Raw genomic sequence first — 18,482 nt, 5'->3', positions numbered from 1 at the left:
TAAACATAGGCCTGTTACAGACTGCCAAAATAAAGCTGCTTCAGGTCTCTTTGGAGGTATGCTGTTTAAATGATGCATGGCTCCTAAGAGTCCGGAGGTCGCACCAAAGCCACACTCCATTCCTAAGCACTGGAGTGCAGCTTTGGTGCAGCTTCCGGATTCTTAGGATGCATGCATCATTTAAACAGAATACCTCCAAAGAGACCCAAAGCCGCTTTATTTTGGCAGTTTGTAACAGGCCTTACTTCAGTGATTTGCACAATAATAGACAAAATGGATTAGTGTATTAGTATGCTAGTCAGTTATTTTGGGCCATTCTGTGTGGAAACCACTTTTGCTGTACCTGCAAAGATAGCAGCAGAATGGGAGTGCATTGTTTTAATCCATCTCTGCACTTGCGCATCAACAGCATTAGTTCTTCTGTTTGCTCTTTCGCGTTTGAAATATGACAATACAGTTTACTCTAGCCTGTTTGTTCTGCCTCCTGTTTTGTGATTAGTGTTATTTTTAAAAGGGAAACCATAATTGTGCAATTACAGAATTACACAATATCACTATTATGGATTGGAAAGGTGAACACACTAAGCCACTTCCTCAATTTTTTTTCTGTCCCCCTCCATCAACCAACATTTGCCTAATTTTGCTTACTCTTTAAACTTTTGTATAGCTACACTAATTTTTCTCTGAATCCCGTGTTTTCTCTGGGCTTAAACACAAAACTGTGCCTTTGCATTTATTTCTTTTAATATAGTGGTTTTTTGTTATCAGCTGGGGTTTGGTTCCAGGATCCCCCATCGATACCAACATCCATGAAGGTTCAAGTCCCATTAAATACAACAATAAAAATTTATTTTCCCCTGCCTCTCCAATAGGATTGAGTCAGTCATAAAATACAATATAAAACAAATCATACATTATAAAAACACAACCCATTGTCCCCTCCTTCAATGGCATAGCAAAGCGGTGTCCCTTATATAATATAGAAAATGAAGGTTTGCTACTTGGAATTTATACTTTTTTTCCCAGTATTTTCAAACTCTAGATACTTGAATCCATGGATAAAAAATCCATGGATAAGGAGGGTTGATTATAATGCAAAAATCAATGTCAGAGAGTGAATGTAGCAATAGCACCTATAACATCTATACAGTTCCGGACACAAACACACACACACCCTCTCCCCACGTAAAGCAAAAAACGAGTATGTTTGAACCCCATTATATCCAATGGGGCTTGTGCTTGGTGCGTGGATATGCACCCGCCCCGTGACCACGCACACCATTCGCGAGCCCCATTTGATATAATGGGGCTCGTGCTCGCTGTGCAGCTGTGTGCACATTCTGAAAGCCGCCTATAAGGAGCCTGCATATGGTGCGGGCTCACTGTATTTCTATACCACTTCATAATGAACTATGCATTCTCTAAACAGTTTACAATGTGTAAGCCACTGGCCCCCAACAAGCTGGGGATTCATTTTAGTGACCTATGAAAGGATGGAAGGCTGAGTCAACCTTGGGGCCCCGGAATCGAACTCACAACTTTGTGGCTGCAGGACCAGCATTTAACCATTGCATCACTAGGGCTCCTGGTGACATAGGAATGTACAGGGGAATGTACACTGGAACTTTTGGGATTCCTGGTGTCTGAGTCTTCCCTGCTGGAAATCTCTGGGTCATCCTAAAGGGAGGAACAATGACACCACCCCCACACTATGCCCCTCTGCTCCTATTATTGCCATAAAGCTGAATGAGACGCCAGCACCCAAAGTGATCATTAAATCATAGCAGGTCACTAGCACTGTGCAATTGTGGTATAACAGTGTCCCTTGATAAGCTCCAAAGTAAACCAATAATTGGAGGTGTTGGATTAGGGTGGGGAGGCCCAAATTCAAATTCCTGCAGAGTCTTGACATTCATTGGGTTGTCTTGTCCCAGTCACAATTTTTCAGTATGACCAACTTCACCGGACTTTTTGGGAGGACAAAAAAGGGATGCCCTGAGGTTCCCAAACAAGAGTTGGGATATAAATATAGCAAATATACCGCATATACTTGACTATAGGTCCACCTCATGTGTATGTCAAGGTGAGATTTTGGGGCCAAAATTACAAATTCTGAAATGATCTGTAGATAAATCAAAGATAAAACTTAGCGGCAAGCAAAGGATTTAAAGGACGAAGCAAAGGAAAACATAACCCAGAAAATGTGTATTGGGCAAACAGTAGCATGATTGAAGAAAAAGTGGACTGGACAGGGCTCTTATAAAAAGACTTTGCAAAAAGAAGCCTCTTTGTCAGATGCTTTTTAAATTGAGGTACTGTATATGTTCATGTATAAGTTGAAAAATCTGACGGTAGTCAAAAAATTGACCCCAAAATATCTGAGTCAACTTATCCATGGGCAAGTACTGTTCTTTAACTCTTATTAAGTCAGGAACCATCCCCAGGTAAAAGGCAAGAATAGACTCTGTTTTGGAAGCACTGACCTCCCCTCAGTTCTCTCATCCATCCAGATTTTAGGGTGAGCACAAACAGTTATGTCTGCTGGAATTTTGTAAGTGCTTTGGCATTGTTTCCTTTCCTTCATCCTTTCGATCCTTTGCTACATGCTCCTCAATTTATCCACAAGTCATATCAAAATCCATACTTTTGCACCCAAAACCTGCTCTCAACTTTTACATGAGGTCAACTTATAGTCAAGTATGTTATATACAGTATGCCTGCACTTTATTCCATATTATGTCTGGATGGGATATTTAGGTCTAATAAAAAGAATATTAATTGAAAGTTGCAAGGAAGTATCTGTTAGTACTATATGTACAATTTATGCGAAGACCCAAACAAAATAGTGTGCTGGAGGTTGTCTTCTCAGCTACAGACATGGTGAGTTTGTGGTCAAAACAAAAGCTTCCTGGGCCGTGTTTTCTACTGTAGAGGACTGCCCTGGACAGGAAAGTAGCACCACATACGCTGCAGCTCCCTTTACCATTAATTTACGACAGAACATTCACCATAATCAGGTCTGAATGGGTGTGTCTATACATATATATGTATAATTTCCCAGCCTTCAATCATGATAAAGAACATTGACAGGAAGGGCTGCATGTGTTGTGGAGGTGGTGCAAAGGAATGGCTGAATGTGAGTCACTTCCCTTGATTTCACAGCTTAGGTTTATTTTTGCACCATGTCCTTATAACTCACCCTGAAAAGCAGAGATGCTCACCATATAGACAGCCCAGCCCTAGGCCTATATTTCTTTATTTCAATGTGCTTCAATGAGTAGGAAGAGACCTCAAGGGCCATCAGGTCCAACCCCATCCATGAGGGCTTAGACAATCAAAGAACCGCGACCATCCAACCTCGGTTTAAAGATCTCCAAAGGAGGAGACTCCACCACTCTTTGAGGGAGCAATGTGTTCCACTGTCAAACAGCCCTTACTGTCAGGAAGTTCCTCCTAATGTTGAGGTGGAATCTCTTTCCCTGGAGCTTGCATCCATTGTTCCGGATCCTAGTCTCTGGAGCAGCATAAAACAAGCTTGCTCCCTCTTCAATATGACTTCCCTTCAGATATTTAAACAGGGCTATCATATCACCTCTTAACCTTCTCTTCTCCAGGCTAAACATCCCCAGCTCCCTAAAAGCTCCTCCCTCTTTCAACTGTCATCTTGGCCTCAGAGGGAGCGACCAGGCAAACCCGGCTCCATCAGGAAATTTACATTGCGCAGGTCAGTTTTTACTCTTCTACGAACTGATTTCTAATTTTATGCAACACACTTTGAGTTTTTAGTAACCCTATGCCAGCTCCCACCCTATCATTCTATCCACTGGAGTTTGTTTCCAGGACTTCCCATGGTACCAAAATCCATGGGAGCTCCAGTCCTCCCTGGAAGCTCCAGTTTCTTCTCTCCTGGGAAATCTCGACCCCAGTCTTCATCCTGGAACTTCACACACGTTTAGCTATATAGCGAAGGATGTAAGGAGCCCTATTTGCTGTTCTTTCTTCCTCTGGCTGTGTTTGCACTGCAGAATTAAAGCAGTTTGACACTGCTTCAACTGCCATACTTCAATGCTATGGCAGTTTTGGGAGACATTTATCCTTTTTGGTCAGAGACCACTGGTGCCAAAATAAACTACAATTCCAGAGCCGTGGAGGTTAAAGTGGTGTCCAACTGACAATTTTTCAAATTTAATTTAATTTAATTTAATTTAATTAATTAATTTAATTTCAAGCCAATTAAGTCTGGTTTACGGCAATGAGAGAATCCCAGCCTATTTCAGCACAATGCAGCAGTGTATACAGTGCGCATGGAAGCACAATCCCACACCTTAAGCCACCCACAATCTCTAGGCCCCAAGATCAAGGCTGTGTCCACAAGGGCCAAATAACAGGCCCCTTGCCTGTCCTCATGGCGATCAGTCCAGATGACGCAGGGCCCAGAGTCCATGTCCATCTTCTGGGAGCATGGCATGACGTCTTTTTCTGTCTTCTTCTTTTCCCTCTTGGACAGGGCTTTGGCATACAACACTCCCAGGTTCCCCCCTTTTACCGGGATATGAGCAGGGAGGAATATGCACATAGGCTGGTCCGGATCTCCGGAGAATTAGAGGACTTCACAAGGATGGTCCAGGGCAAGGTGAGGAAAGCCCTGGGGCACATGGAAGAAGTCACATATATTATGGAAGGCCTTGAGGATTTTACCACCCAGAAGCGGCGATGCACCAGAGAGGAGCCATTGCAAAGGCCTCCAGTTGAGATGCCATCAGACCCTCCAAGAACGGAGGAGAAGCCACCTGTGATGCAGTTGATCATCTGAAAAGATGCCCAGACGTAAGAGCAGATATCGGAACAGAAGCCAGATTCCCATCAGGGCCAGAAGCGGTGATGCACCAGAGAGGAGCCATTGCGAAGGCCTCGGGTTGAGTTGCCTTCAGATAGGGTTGCCATAAGCCGGCTGGGGGCGGGACAATCCCGGGTTTTGACCACTAGGGGGCGTCCCTGCACGGTTTCCTCCTTGTCCCGGGTGGATGAGGTTGCCTTTGCTGGCCCTTGCAGAGCTGTGCGCAGGGCTAATGAGGAGGACTTCCTCCTCCTGAGGCTGGGTTCTCCAGGCCTCAGCCTGTGAGGGCTGGCAGGGGGCGGGGCTGTTCCAGCCCTAGTCTGCCCCCATTGGCCAGCCAGACTCAGGAGGAGGAGTTCCTGCTCTGTTGGGCTGGGCTGCAGCCAGAGGGGAAAGGAAAGGGCCATTTCCTTTGCCCTTTTTTGGTGCCAGGGAGGAGGAGGAGGAGGAGGAGGATGAAGAGGAAGAGAAGGAGAAGGAGAAGGAGGAAGTACTGTATGTGTTTTTTAAACTGTATTTTAAAGTGCATTTTAAAGCTGTATTTTTAAAGTGCATTTTTAAGGTGTATTTTTAAACTGTATTTTAAAGTGCATTTTAAGCTGTATTTTTTAAACTGTATTTTAAAGTGCATTTTAAAGCTGTATTTTTAAAGTGCATTTTTAAGGTGTATTTTTAAACTGTATTTTTAAAGTGCATTTTAAGCTGTATTTTTTAAACTGTATTTTAAAGTGCATTTTAAAGCTGTATTTTTAAAGTGCATTTTTAAGGTGTATTTTTAAAGTGCATTTTTAAGGTGTATTTTTAAACTGTATTTTTAAAGTGCATTTTTAAGCTGTATTTTTTAAACTGTATTTTTAAAGTGCATTTTAAAGTGCCTTTTCTGTGTATTTTTGATGCTTTTAATGCTAACAATTGTCCCTTGCTTCGACAATGATAGTGTGGTAATGATGTGATTTGAGTCAGCTTCTGAAGTTGAGAGAGTGTCACCTTCCAAAGTGTGGTTTTGGTGTATTTTTTGTGCTTTTAATGCTAACAAGTCTCCCTTGTTGTGACAATGATGGTGATGATGATGATGATGGTGATGGTGATATTGATATCAGCAAGCCTCTCAGGCATGGCCAATGTTAGCTGCTCTGATTTTTACAAACTCATGTGCAGTGAAAAAAAATCAAAGTCCCTTGACTAAGTACACACTTCTGAGAAGTAGAGTTGGTGCAAGAAACCTGAAACGGCAAATCCACTTCTTGTGAAACCACCTTGACATGTTCAATATGCATAGCCATGTTAAACCATGCTAAGTGTTAAACTCAAGGGGTTTGATTATGGAATAAGCCTCTGAACTATGCAAGACGCCATGTTAAGTAAAGCCACGGGAAGTGCCCAAATGGTGCTGTTGTGTGTGTTTTGGAATGGAGGGGGGTGGTTTGGGCAGAAAAGGAAGTCCATTTCTGCCATCTGACTAGGAATAATGCCCAAATGTCCTCCATTTTGATCATGCCTAAGAAACATGCATTTATATTAATATTTTTAAAAAGCATCAATTTTTTCCGCATGTCCTCCATTTTTATAAAATGTGCCCTACATTTGAAAAGGTTGTCCTACATTTGTCCCGGTTTGGAGGTCCTGACTTATGGCAACCCTACCTTCAGACCCCTCAAGAACGGAGGAGATCCCACCTGTGATGCAGTTGATCATCTGAAAAGATGCCCAGACGTAAGAGCAGATGTCGGAACAGAAGCCAGATTCCCATCAGGGCCAGAAGCGGCGATGCACCAGAGAGGAGCCATTGCAAAGGCCTCTGGTTGAGTTGCCATCAGACCCTCCAAGAACGGAGGAGAAGCCACCTGTGATGCAGTTGATCATCTGAAAAGATGCCCAGAATTCGGAGCAGATGTCAGAACAGAAGCCGGATTCCCCTCAGGGCCAGAAGCAGCGATGCACCAGAGAGGAGCCATTGCGAAGGCCTCCGGTTGAGTTGCCGTCAGACCCTCCAAGAACGGAGGAGAAGCCACCTGTGATGCAGTTGATCATCTGAAAAGATGCCCAGACGTAAGAGCAGATGTCGGAACAGAAGCCAGATTCCCATCAGGGCCAGAAGCGGCGATGCACCAGAGAGGAGCCATTGCAAAGGCCTCTGGTTGAGTTGCCATCAGACCCTCCAAGAACGGAGGAGAAGCCACCTGTGATGCAGTTGATCATCTGAAAAGATGTCCAGAAGTCGGAGCAGATGTCGGAACAGAAGCTGGAGTCCCATCAGGGCCGGAAGCGGTGATGCACCAACCGCAAGTGCCAATAAACTCTGCAAAGAGAGATAGACAGTGGCATGTTAGTTTAGAAAGGAAGGCGCTTGAAAAGACCCAAGGATCATCCTTGTCCTACATCCTTCTTCTTTTCCAAAACTATTTAGATATTATCATTTAAATATTATTATTATTAATTATTATTAAAAATTAATTTAGAAAAAGACTGCATCCTTCTTTCCTAAGACTGTTGTCGCCGTGTGCTTTCAAGCCGTTTCCAACTTACGGCATCTCTAAGGCGGTGAACCTATCCCAGGGTTTTCTCTGATCAAATTTCTTCAGAGCCAAGTCACACTCTCTCAGCTTCAAAGGAAGACTGACAGATGCATCTGGGGTTCCCTTGGCAGGATTTCAGAGGAGTTTCCCCACTGCCTTCCCCTGAAGCTGAGAGAGTGTGACTTCTTGCCCAGTGGGTTTAGATGGCCGAACCCTCTCCAGAGTCGCAGCCCAGCACTCCAGCAGCCACTATGCCATTAAGCTGGCTCTCTGCAGCGGGCACAGTGCAGAAGGCACCGGATCCTTGCCTCCCCAGCCCCTATGTCCAGAGCTGAAGGAGTTTTCCCAGCATCCCCCACAGCATGCCAGCTTGCAGGTTCTCCATTTCTGTGGTGCCTTGGCCTCTTTTGAGGTGAGGTGAGGACATCTGGTCACCCTGGCAAGGGAGGCAGTGGCACTCTGCCCATGCCCAGAGGGGTCCCTTTTCTGCTCTGCTCTCTGCCTTTGCAAAAGGGGGTGCAATTCACGCCAATGTCCAGCAGAGGGCAGGACGAGACAAGGCTTTTCCTGGTATGTGCCAATCTATATATATTACTCCGCCTTTTGGGGGCTCAACAGCAAGCCAGATCCTTCTCTGGAACAGGGATCCTCCTAACAACCCAAGCTGTGCTTTGCAGGTAAGCATTTGGCTATGAAGGCTGATGCATGGAACTGGGGGGGCAGGAGGGACCCCCAAAAGGAAGGGGAAAGCAGTGGGGTCTAGTGGCTAGAGCAGAGCCCGGGAGGGGAGGCTTTGTGGGGGGGAGGGTGATTCAAGACCATCTTTGCTTCCCAAAATGCAGATTCTGCTCTAATCTGCACTGCACAATTAATGCAGTTTGCCCCCCCCCCTTTGCTATGGATCCCTGGGATTTGTAGAGCTCTCTGAGAGAGGAGTCTGAGCATCGTCACCAAACTAGAAATCCCAGCATCCCACAGCATGGAGCCATGGCAGTTGCAGCAGTGTCAAGATGCATTTGTTCCTGCAGTGCGAGTCTGTTGCTTGCAAGAGACTGAGAGAGAGGAAATAAAAGGGTTCTCCTCCATTCCCCTCCCAACTCTCTTAGGACCCATCCACGCTGCAGAAACAATCCAGTTTGAGACCGCTTTAACTGCCCTGGTTTAGTGCCACAGAATCCTGGCACCAGAACTCTGTGACAGAGGAGGTTAAAAATTTCTCACAACATTACAGATCCCAGGATCGCATAGCATGGAGTCATGGCACTCAAAGTGGGCTCAAACTGCATTTATTCTGCAGTGTAGATGCAGCCCTAGTCTTACAATGAATTTCCAAAGGTCAGATAGATAGATAGATAGATAGATAGATAGATAGATAGATATGGGAGGGAGGGAGGGAGGGAGATAGATAGATAGATAGATAGATAGATAGATAGATAGATAGATAGATGGATGTAGATTTGCTGCCCAAGGCAAAGGACAAAATGGTACCCAGGCTTCCCATCCAGAAGAGCAACTGGGGATGATGGGATGGCATCCCCCACCATCCCTGGAAGGGGAAAAGAGACTGGTTCAAAGGGGTGGCATTGCCCGCAGGGGCACCCACAAGTCTTCTCTGCCAGCCAGGGTCGGCCACACGAAGACGAAGACTTTGCCCAAAGCAAAGGTCCCTTTCAACAGCTCTGGGTGTGTTTTTGAGTTCTCCAAGGAGAGGAGGCTGTGTGACCAGCTTCCACGATCAGTTCTTTTCTTGGGAGCTGGCATCATTCAGTGTCCTGGTTGTTTGGGAGAGTCCAGAGAGTGCCAAAAAAGTGCCCTCCTAGGGCACACGCCTGCGCTGCTGCAAACTCAGTTTTGCAAGTGTGTTTGTGTTGTATTTTGAGCCCTGAATGCAAATGCGGCCCTGGCAAAACAGAGGCCAAGGATCCAGATGTCTTCTTGGTGCCTCAGACTTCCTCCGTTGCTTCATGGTTAGGACATCCCTGCGGTGCGGTCCTTTCCCTGCCGGCTACAGCTTTGCCTTTAACGAAAAATAAACTATAGTTTCGTTTTGTGCTAAAGTGTCACTTGCGTAGATAAATATACTGTATAGAGGCAGGGAATTTCAGATTAAAGTACCTTGAATTAATAGGGAAGTAAGGGCTTCAGGAAGCCATCCGTTAAAAAGCCAAGGACAGTAAAGTGCAGCAACCCACTGCTTAAAAAGCCAATGTTCGCAATGTACAAGAAGCTTCTAATAAAAGAGCCAACGTCAGCCGCATGCAGGAAACCATAAACTAAAAGGCCAGTGTCCACCAAAGCCCTCCCTCTTCAATCTTGGCTCCATCTCTCAATCGACATCAAGATTTCTATTTCCTGGGGTCCCTTCCCCTCTGACTTCCAGACTTTGGGAGTCTTACATTGTGGTTTTCAAATGCACCTTTTCCCAGCTCTTTGCATGCTCTTCTCCAGCAAGCTGTGGGATGAAATGACACCAAGATCATTGGGAGAACAACTGAGGTGCACATTTGCACACAACTCTTGAACCAAGGATATATATCTCCCGCATCCGGGGAGCAGCCACCAAGAAGGCCTTCCACCACCCATTTCTTCACTCAGAGTGGTCTGCATGGAAGATTGTAGCACCTTGGAGTGGGCATTTCCATCTTCCAGGCCTTTGGTCCAGCCTTCAGAACCGGAGAGCTGGGAGGCTTCGGGGGCCACTCTGGAACCGGCCAAAAGCGAAGCATCACTGTGCGGCTAAAGCAGTGCCATTCCACTTTGACGTCCCTCCGAAAAATGGCCTGCAAGAACCCCAGGCCTTGGCTACGATCTGTGAGGGTACCAACTTAGAATGCCACCGTCCGTCGGGGGTCCATGCGCCCACCAGGAGCACCCAGGGACCCAGTTGCCTTCCTGACCATTTGGTCTCTGGGTCATCGACTTGCTCCTCGCTGGCTGGGTCCTTGCAAGAGTCAGATGAGGTCTTCAGCGATGCGGAAAAGAGCCCCTCGGAGAGAAAGCGGGTCTTGAGGAAGGTAAGATTTGGGGGATTAAGATGGCGAGGAAGGGAATCGGGAGCCATGCCTTCCGGAAATGGGGTGCTTTCTTTGGAAAGGAAATCCTGACATTTACTAGGAGGCTGCCCTGAGATAGTTCAGTGGAATCATTGCACTATAATGATGAAACCTATTGGATGACCCTGGGTGAGTCACACTCTCTCAGCCCCAGAGGAAGGCAAAGGCAAATCTCCTCTGAACAAATTGTGCCAGCGGTAAAGAGATTGTCACAGGCTCTCTCTCAGCTTTGTGCATTGTATACCTGTGGATCTATGGACTGCGAAAGAGTCCCCCACTTGACTCCATTGCTTCATGCCACCATTTTGTAACATCGCCTCTCTTGGTTTTCCTCCTAGACCAAATCCTGGAAGACCTTCTTCACCATGGTGCACTGGTCCCTGAGGAGACGCAGCTCTTGGGTGCAGTTGGCTGGCCACGAAGGTCCGAGTACGAAATATGAAGGGCAGAATGGCGTGGGGCTGTTTCGCTTTTCCCTTAGGCAGAGCAAAATGCTGGGCCTCTGGGAATCAAGTTCAAGACTGCTTTAAAGGGTCTTGCCTCTGAGGATGCGCAGAGTGTAAGCCCCCTCGAATGTATTGGAAAGCGGGGTAGAAATAATAATAATAATAATAATAATAATAATAATAATAATTATTATTATTATTATTATTTCCTTCTTCCTCTCCCTGTTTCCAGACAAGGTTGAACCTTTTTATAAAAAGAAGGGAGTTTGAGATACAGTGAGCAGAATGATAAGGGACCTGTTTCTGTTCTGCATCTAGATTCCTCATGGTGCATTTTCCTTCCTTCCTTCCTTCCTTCCTTCCTTCCTTCCTTCCTTCCTTCCAGGGAATTTCAAACCCAGTGAACGGGGACAAATCCTGAAGCAGAGAGGGAGGCCACATGGCAGATGGAGGATGGACTCTGTTAAGGAGGTCACGATGGGTTTTATGGGGCTGCAGGGATTAAGCAGAGCAGGGGAAGACAGGGTTCTTGGAGATTCTCATCCATAGGGTTGCCGTGAGTCGAGATAGACCCGAGGGCAGTTGACAACAATATATTATATTATAGCAAGGGGTCTTCTTTGGAGAGGTGTGAGGCCTCACCGATTCCCTTTGCCTTTGCAGAGCACCTACCTTTCCCGCCTGGAGAGCATGTGCACAGCCCTGGAGGAGTCCACCTTCTTCAAGACCCACGAGGTGAGAGGAGCCTTGGGAACGCCCTTCCGCTTGCTTCTTTTCCAAAGGGCAGGCAGACATAGGAGAAGCTCCGGTGAGGAAGCTGGGGGCAAGCAGATCCACATTTGAGGTCATCCCATGGAACAGCCCTCCCAACCTATGATATGGTGGCGGAGGTGGTGCGCACCTTCGAGTCCTTTCCGACTTGTGGCGACTCTAAGGCAAGATTGGTTCAGAGGGATCCTGCCATGGCCTTCCCCTGAGGCTGAGAAAGTGTGTCTTGCCCCTGTGCGTTTCTATGGCCGAGCTGGGATTCAAACCCTGGTCTCCAGAATCATAGTCCGACATGCAAACCACTGGATCCAGTTTGATCCCTATTTCATTGCCATGGCTCAATGCTGGGGGATTCTGGGGACTGTAGTTTGGCAAGACATGTAGCTTTCCCACAAACTACAAATCCTAGGAGTTCATGGAATGGAGCCGCTGCAGTTAAAGCAGTAACAAATTGGATTATTTCTGCAGTGCGGATGCAGCCTAGTAACTTTTATCAATGCCTTTGAGGAAAGGAATTCAGACCCACAAAAACTCAAAATAGAAATCAGTCGTTTTGGAGACCCTGGATGCGTCTGCGCTGTAGAAATAATGCAGTTTGGCACTGTTTTAAATGGTGTAGGTCCATCTGTGGCATCCTGAGATTTGTAGTTTTGCAGCCGCCAAGCTATATACTATATTAATTTATTTTATTCCCTGCCAATTTCTGCTGATTTTTGCTGCAAGAGACTCTGAACTTTTCCATTCCTGCCAGGAAATGACGCCCTTCCTTTCTGGTTTCCATTTTGCAAGCTTGCCAAGGACTTCACTGGGGAAGGCACATTTTACAGCAAGGGGGGGCTGGAAACCCACCCACTCCAGGTGATATTGGGCTACAAGTCCCATCATCCCCTGGCTAGGTCTGACGGGAGCTGGAGTCCAGCCATACCTTAAGGCCTGCGAATTACATTGTCCCTATTTTAGGGAGCTTTTAGAGCTTCTGGTTTATCTGGAAATGACTTGGCTTTCTTAAATGAGGAACCATCTCCCAGGAGACATAAATAGAGCCAACTCACTGGAAACCCCAATGTTTTGCAGAAGTACAAACCGCACTGCTGAATATCAACTTGTTGTTGGACTCCAGATCCCATCAGCCACAGCCTTGAATGCTGGGAGATGCAACCCAATAACGCCTGCAGAGCATACATGATTCCTCATTGTCCCCTAGGGTCTTGTTCTACACAAAACAGGATTAACAATTGAATTCAGGGCTTTGGTTTTATATTACAGGAGTGGTTCTTGGACTGCAGGTCCTAGCCTTCCTCAGGCTGGCCAGGGCTGCTGGGAGCTGCAGTCCTATAACATTTGGAAAGGTGCGCATTTCCCCACCAAGTTAAAACGTTTGTGCCCCTTTCCCAGTTTCCCATCTGCGTACTCAGTTTGCACTTTCCATTCTCAATCATGTGCATCATGGCCATGCTACCTAGGGGATGCTGGGAGCTGCAGTTGCTTAAAAAAGAAACATTCCCAGACTCTGCAGCCATTTCCCAACTCTTGGCGCCAGCCATCCTAAACACCTTTCGTGTTTTGATCGCCCAGGTGATCGGCAGTTCCTTGCTTTTCCTCCACGACCGGAAGGGACACACCAGCGTCTGGATGATCGATTTCGGGAAGACGCTACCCACCCCTGGCGGGCTTCACCTCCACCACGACACGGCCTGGAGCCACGGAAACCACGAGGATGGCTACCTCGTCGGCATGCGGCACCTCACCGACACGGTGCAAGCCTCCCTGCGCAAGGCGGAAGAAGGGTGAGAGTCAGAGGTGACCCATTCTTGAGGTTGCTAGCCCTTCGTCCGGGAGGCGAAGTAGGAGGAGATGCCACCAAGGAGACCCTGCAATGCCCAAGGCTGTGCCAACCATGATGACCAGCATTCAGAAGATGGAGAGAGATCTATGGAGACGTGACGCTCCAGGGCTTTGCAAACTCTGTGCGTGTTGATGCCGGTTTGGACCTAGCGTCCATGTCTTGCCATGATGGAGAAGGCAACCGGTAGCCTTTAGGGACCAAGGGAGACCCCAACTGTGTGTCATGTTTTGTCCAAAGACAGCATAGGAAAGTGGATTTAGAGGAACGTTTGGATGTGGTGTGTCTTTTAACCGCTGTGGGATTGTGAAGGGCGAGTTGTGAGTTCAAATGCCGTTCAGCAAGGGTGCATCCCTCTCCGCCGGCCAAACTGACCACTGGTTTCCCTGTTTCGTTCTGGTTTCTCTATAGCAGGGATGGATGAATGCAGGAGGCCAGGGAAAAAGCCTTGGAGGGTCACCTTCTCATTGCAAAAATAAAACATTTTTGCCCCCAAATGCCCATGTGGAGCCCTTTTCTACGTTTTTGCCTGCTTGCAATGGCTGAGGGGAGTCGGACGCCTGCCCTCTGCCCATCCTTAGGGTCATTCAAAGGGACAGGGATGGATGCAAGCATAGCCTTGCTCTTCATCCTTTGGACATGTTGGTTTGCAACAGAGAAGCCGGGCACAAACATGCCCATTCCCAGGCCAAAGAGGCAAGCTCCTCCTTTGCCCGCTACACCCCTTTTATAGCATTGAGCCATGGCAGTTAAAGCGGTATCAAACTGGATTATTTCTGCAGTGTGTATACAGCCTCTGATAGCTTACGAATTGGTCTGAACAGCCAACAAAAGCAAGAAAAGATGTATAGATGGTCTGGCAGCTTTTTGGAAAATAATGCTTAGGTTACATCGTAACATTTTAAGAGGCAATAAGAATACAAGATGCAATATGAAGGTTCCTATGGAATTTTGCTTTTTTGATTATAAGGATGCTGAGAGTGTTTTGAGACAATATTGTAATGAAAATCCTCTGAGGGGGAATAAATACATTGCATTTCACCATGCAGTTTGAATCACTACAATGCTAGAAATGGAGGGCTTAATAAAAATAGAACTGAGGGACAGTTGTTGTACTGTTTTTAATTGTATTGTTTTATACATGTTGTTCACCACCTTGAGTCTTTACGTTGGGAGAAAGGCGAGATATAAGGAAATAACAACAACAACAACAATAATAATAATGGGCCTGAACAGACACCCAAAACAAGCTTGCTCCCTCCTCAATATGACTTCCCTTCAGATATTTAAACAGGGCTATCATATCACCTCATAACCTTCTCTTCTCCAGGCTAAACATCCCCAGCTCCCTAAATCTCTCCTGATAAGGCATGGTTTCCAGGCCCTTCACCATTTTAGTCGCCCTCATTTGGACACACTCCAGTTTCTCAACATCCTTTTTGAATTGTGGGGCCCAGAGCTGGACACAGTATTCCAGGTGGGTCCTGACCAAAGCAGAATAGACTGCCACTATTACTTCCCTTGATCCAGATACTATACTTCTATTGATGCAGCCTAAAATTGCATTGGCCTTGTTAGCTGCCACATCGCACTCTTGACTCATCACTCTGTTGTTCTTGTTCTTCTGTGCCTTCAAGTAATTTCCAATGCATAGTGACCCTAAGGTGAATCTATAATGGGGTTTTCTTGGCAGGTTTCTTCAGAGGGGGTTTGCTATTGCCATCCTCTGAAGCTGAGAGCATGTGACTTGTTCAAAGTCTCCCAGTGGGTTTATGTGGCTGAGCCAGGATTCAAACCTTGGTCTCCAAAGTCCTAATCTAATGCTCAAACCACCATGCCATGCTGTCTCTCTAGCTCCCCTTTTATGCGCAGTCACATCATGTTTGAAATAAACTGTTTCCAAATGTTTTTGGATCAAAAATTGTGCAGTGCTCCCTTAAATTTTTATCGCTTATGGCCAGGCAAGGGAGAGATAAACAGCTGGACATTTACTTATTTGTACTGATAGATCTAAATAAAAAGTATCAGGAGTGAAATTAAAACTTCTTTATTTTTCTTAGCTGTTTTTCCAGATGATGCTAACAATGGTGATGATAGCCTCATGTTTATTGTATGTCCCATGTATCCTGAATTGGAGGAAGCAGAGAATGGGAAGCATAGGGTTGCCATAATTCTCTACCACAAAACTGGTACACAAATATATGGACTGGATTGGGAGGCTTATTGACAACACAAACACAGCCAAACACACACACACACCACATTTTGACATTTAACATTGTTTTATTGCATATTTCAGTTATTGTTGTCAATAGTTTCATTTTTGCTTTGAGGAATCTAGGATCTGCGGCTTCAACTGGACCATCTGGCCAGGGCACTTTTCAGATGTTCCAATTCGGGATTTTCCTCCCAGGTCAGAAGATGACAGATGGAAGGAGGGAGGGGAGGGTTCTTCCTCTTCAGGCCCTTTGGCGTTGGGCCTGTCCTTTCGCTCCCTCCCAGGCCAGAAGAGGACAGTTGGAAGGAGGGAGGGGAAGACTCTTCCTCTTCAGGCCCTTTGGCGTTGGGCCTGTCCTTTCGCTCCCTCCCAGGCCAGAAGAGGACAGATGGAAGGAGGGAGGGGAAGACTCTTCCTCTTCAGGCCCTTTGGCGTTGGGCCTGTCCTTTCGCTCCCTCCCAGGCCAGAAGAGGACAGATGGAAGGAGGGAGGGGAAGACTCTTCCTCTTCAGGTCCGATGGCGTTGGGCCTGTCCTTTCGCTCCCTCCCAGGCCAGAAGATGACAGTTGGAAGGAGGGAGGGGAAGACTCTTCCTCTTCAGGCCCTTTGGCGTTGGGCCTGTCCTTTCGCTCCCTCCCAGGCCAGAAGAGGACAGATGGAAGGAGGGAGGGGAAGACTCTTCCTCTTCAGGTCCGATGGCGTTGGGCCTGTCCTTTTGCTCCCTCCCAGGCCAGAAGAGGACAGATGGAAGGAGGGAGGGGAGGACTCTTCCTCTTCAGGTCCGATAGCGTTGGGCCTGTCCTTTTGCTCCCTCCCAGGCCAGAAGATGACAGTTGGAAGGAGGGAGGGGTGGGCTCTTCCTCTTCAGGCCCTTTGGCGTTGGGCCTGTCCTTTCGCTCCCTCCCAAGCCAGAAGAGGACAGATGGAAGGAGAGAGGGGAAGGCTCTTCCTCTTCAGGCCCGATGGCGTTGGGCCTGTCCTTTCACTCCCTCCCAGGCCAGAAGATGACAGTTGGAAGGAGGGAGGGGAGGGTTCTTCCTCTTCAGGCCCTTTGGCGTTGGGCCTGTCCTTTCGCTCCCTCCCAGGCCAGAAGAGGACAGATGGAAGGAGGGAGGGGAAGACTCTTCCTCTTCAGGTCCGATAGCGTTGGGCCTGTCCTTTTGCTCCCTCCCAGGCCAGAAGATGACAGTTGGAAGGAGGGAGGGGAGGGTTCTTCCTCTTCAGGCCCTTTGGCGTTGGGCCTGTCCTTTCGCTCCCTCCCAGGTCAGAAGATGACAGATGGAAGGAGGGAGGGGAGGGTTCTTCCTCTTCAGGCCCTTTGGCGTTGGGCCTGTCCTTTCGCTCCCTCCCAGGTCAGAAGATGACAGTTGGAAGGAGGGAGGGGAGGGTTCTTCCTCTTCAGGCCCTTTGGCGTTGGGCCTGTCCTTTCGCTCCCTCCCAGGCCAGAAGAGGACAGATGGAAGGAGGGAATGGAAGACTCTTCCTCTTCAGGTCCGATAGCGTTGGGCCTGTCCTTTTGCTCCCTCCCAGGCCAGAAGAGGACAGATGGAAGGAGGGAGGGGAGGACTCTTCCTCTTCAGGTCCGATAGCGTTGGGCCTGTCCTTTTGCTCCCTCCCAGGTCAGAAGATGACAGTTGGAAGGAGGGAGGGGTGGGCTCTTCCTCTTCAGGCCCTTTGGCGTTGGGCCTGTCCTTTCGCTCCCTCCCAGGTCAGAAGATGACAGATGGAAGGAGGGAGGGGAAGACTCTTCCTCTTCAGGCCCGATGGCGTTGGGTCTGTCCTTTCACTCCCTCCCAGGCCAGAAAATGACAGTTGGAAGGAGGGAGGGGAGGGTTCTTCCTCTTCAGGCCCTTTGGCGTTGGGCCTGTCCTTTTGCTCCCTCCCAGGCCAGAAGAGGACAGATGGAAGGAGGGAGGGGAAGACTCTTCCTCTTCAGGTCCGATGGCGTTGGGCCTGTCCTTTCGCTCCCTCCCAGGCCAGAAGATGACAGTTGGAAGGAGGGAGGGGAGGGTTCTTCCTCTTCAGGCCCTTTGGCGTTGGGCCTGTCCTTTCGCTCCCTCCCAGGTCAGAAGATGACAGATGGAAGGAGGGAGGGGAAGACTCTTCCTCTTCAGGCCCGATGGCGTTGGGTCTGTCCTTTCACTCCCTCCCAGGCCAGAAGATGACAGTTGGAAGGAGGGAGGGGAGGGTTCTTCCTCTTCAGGCCCTTTGGCGTTGGGCCTGTCCTTTCGCTCCCTCCCAGGCCAGAAGAGGACAGATGGAAGGAGGGAGGGGAGGGCTCTTCCTCTTCAGGCCCGATGGCGTTGGGCCTGTCCTTTTGCTCCCTCCCAGGCCAGAAGAGGACAGATGGAAGGAGGGAGGGGAGGACTCTTCCTCTTCAGGCCCGATGGCGTTGGGCCTGTCCTTTTGCTCCCTACACACACACACACACACATATATACACGCATATATGCACATGTCCCTCTACATTTGCTGTGGTGAGGGGCACAGGACCCTTGTGAATGTGGGAAAACTGCAAATTACAAAAACACCATGTTTCTACCTGAGAGGACACCTCTCTAGGAATCTCTAGGTCCTCCAGTGCAACTCTATGGTCAACGTCTTCCAGAAATTAACCATAGAAGTGCATCAGAGGAGCTAGAAAGGCCTAGTAGAGTATTCTCTCTCTAGGAAGAACCTCTAGGTCTCTCAATGCAACCTTTAGTTACAGTTGACCATAGAGTTGCGCTGGAGGACCTAGAGGTTCCTAGAGAGACCATTATCAAAGTAGCAGCAAAGATGGAGGGAAGAGTGTATATATA

At 47.8% G+C, this 18,482-nt stretch overlaps 1 pseudogene across 1 annotated transcript; it reads left to right on the top strand.

The window, feature by feature from the left end:
- The first annotated feature begins 4,817 nt into the window (after window positions 1–4,817).
- On the top strand, window positions 4,818–13,501 carry LOC149301941 (uncharacterized; annotated as a pseudogene). The gene is made up of 5 exons (XR_016272163.1): window positions 4,818–4,827; window positions 9,850–10,367; window positions 10,745–10,829; window positions 11,516–11,587; window positions 13,196–13,501. The product of XR_016272163.1 is annotated as an uncharacterized LOC149301941 (transcript).
- The last annotated feature ends 4,981 nt before the right edge of the window (window positions 13,502–18,482 follow it).

This window comes from Sceloporus occidentalis, unplaced genomic scaffold, assembly GCF_023333645.1.
Source record: "Sceloporus occidentalis isolate IW3139 unplaced genomic scaffold, rSceOcc1.0.p SCAF_20, whole genome shotgun sequence".
NCBI lineage: Eukaryota > Metazoa > Chordata > Lepidosauria > Squamata > Phrynosomatidae > Sceloporus > Sceloporus occidentalis.
This window is presented reverse-complemented; position numbering and strand designations above follow the sequence as displayed.